Source organism: Myotis brandtii, unplaced genomic scaffold (assembly GCF_000412655.1).
Source record: "Myotis brandtii unplaced genomic scaffold, ASM41265v1 scaffold743, whole genome shotgun sequence".
Taxonomy (NCBI): domain Eukaryota; kingdom Metazoa; phylum Chordata; class Mammalia; order Chiroptera; family Vespertilionidae; genus Myotis; species Myotis brandtii.
The window spans coordinates 256,571-258,788 of NW_005370960.1; the positions used below are offsets into that span (position 1 = coordinate 256,571).

The window sequence follows — 2,218 nt, forward strand, 5'->3', positions numbered from 1 at the left end:
GGTCCTCGGGGGGGACAGCCTCGTGGTGGGTGCGCTCATGTCCTCATGACCTGGTTGTGAGCAGAGACGCAAGTACCGGCCTCTGTATGAGTCATGGGCGGGCGTGACTCCTTCCTCACACGTGGGTCTTCGGGTGAGAAGTTCTCTTCGTTCAAGCAAACTTGGAAGAAACGATCCCAGGGTTTACTCGGAGGAAACGAGCGAGGAGGTCATGCCTGCGACGATAAGCAGGCTGGGAGTTCCGGGAGGCGTGAGGTGCTGGCCAGCCAGCAGATCCTGGGAGCTGACGGGGAGGGGAGCAGAAACAGACCCCGTACCCCCAAGGGGTCTTCCCTGCGCGAGAGTGGCCACCAGACCAGGCAGAAGGGAAGACCCGCTGTGAACAGGCCTGGGAGAGCCGGTCAACCGGGTGGGCGGGGGGCAGTCCTCTCGTCCTGCCTGCCAGCGTGGGCGCGAGCGCAATCCAGAATTCGGACAAGAAATCGGAACAAGATGGATGCTGCTTCGTCACCTGGATGGAGGGTGAAGGCAGTGGCCAAGCTTCAAGCTTCGGAAGGTGACCCGCAGGGAAGAGTTCAGGACGGCGACCCCATGGCCCTCCGCTTCTGAGAACCAACCAGAAATCTAAAGGCAAACACGGCGGGAACAAACAGACAATGAGATCTAAAGACAAACACGGTGGGAACGTGTTCGCTGCAAATATGACCCCACTGGGTTCCTGCCACGCTGCGAGCTCTCCCTGGGGAGTCAGGGAGCGTTTGGGGGTGCTCCCTCCCCGGGTAGGTCCTGCTTGGGGCTTCACATTAGAGAGAGCCCCTCCCAGCTGTCCCTGTGGGTCAGGGCCCCGTTTCACCCCCCGCAGCGGAGAAGTACCCACCTCCCCCCGGGCACGTGAGACCCGCGGTGAGAGCCCGGATGAGGCAAGAGGAGGAGTCCCGGGAAGAGCCTCCACCTCGGATACTAGGAAATGGCTGTTGACTCGGGCGGGGGCGGGGGGCGCGGTGAGCTGGGAAGATGGCACAGTGTGTGTCTGGACGCTGGAAAAACACACCGGTGACCTTTGGCCTGGCATTCTACTTCGAGGGATCCGAAGCCCATCGCCGGGAAGGGGGACAAGGTTGTGCACAGAGGCTGCTGTGGATGTTAGTGATGCTCCTGAGATTTGCAAAAGGCCAGTGTGTCCGCCAGACAGGCCAGGCTCTGAGAAACAGTCAGCAAGGTTGTCAGTTCACCTCTGGTCATGTTCCTGGGGGCGGGGGCGGGGGGCGCAAAACAAACAGCATCGTTCGCACGGTGTGATTCCAAGCTTTCGCTCGGGTGCTAAGCTGCCCTCCGGTTGTTTCCGGTTGTATGATTTGTATTGTCTTTCGGCTCTTTATTTCCAAACATGTCAACAGGCTGTTGTAGAATTCGGAAGAGAGGGAACTGTGATGGGCAGAGAAGTATTGGCTGTGAAATGGTGGGAACTGGGGCGGGGAGAGTCCCATGAGGAGACCCACTGGATTGGGGGGCTAGGAGGAACGTCCCCCTCCGCCAGCTGTGCTGGCCCAGCCCCCTGTGCGGCCCCTCGGCCGGGGCTCTTGGCGGCATCCCCCCCTCCTCCCAGACCCCACATCCTCCAAGCCCACCCCTCTCTCCTTCCCTCCTCAGACGTGTTCTGGGTGCCCTGTGTTCCACAGCGGAGTCTTGATGAAAGGAGGTGCATGTGCACACACACACTGGGGGGTGGGGGGCATGTGGGAGCAGTAGGGGTGCTGACAGAGAGGCATGGAGCGGTGGAGGATTCCAGAAAGCCTGGCGAAAACACAGCGGTGTGTGTCCTGTGGTCACGATTCCGTTTTTTCAACAGGATCCTTTGTAACCCCCATGTGACTCAAATATATCATGTACTCGCCACAGATACTTCAGATACTGCACGTGCACACGCACACACGCGCTTACACACGTTCACACACACGCACACTCGAATGCGCACACACTCACACGTGTGCACACACACACACCGTGCATTTGTTTTTCTCTGAAGGAACAGGCTCAACCGACAGGACGTGTGTCGAGAAGTCCCTTCAGTTTTTCCTTTACTCGTTGACGTCTGCATGTGCATGACTGGCAGGTCTGACAGCCATGATTGCAGACGCTCAGAGAGCTGTCCCTCTGGAGGCAGAGGCCAGGGGGGCGGCAGCTCCCGGTGCCGAGGGCTGCGATGGCTGCCCCTGGC

General features: G+C 59.7%; 1 protein-coding gene across 9 annotated transcripts in view; it reads left to right on the top strand.

Annotated features, from left to right (window-relative positions):
* GRB10 (growth factor receptor-bound protein 10) overlaps nucleotides 1-2,218 on the top strand; it is a 125,270-nt gene that overhangs the window by 74,835 nt on the left and 48,217 nt on the right. The window lies entirely within an intron of this gene.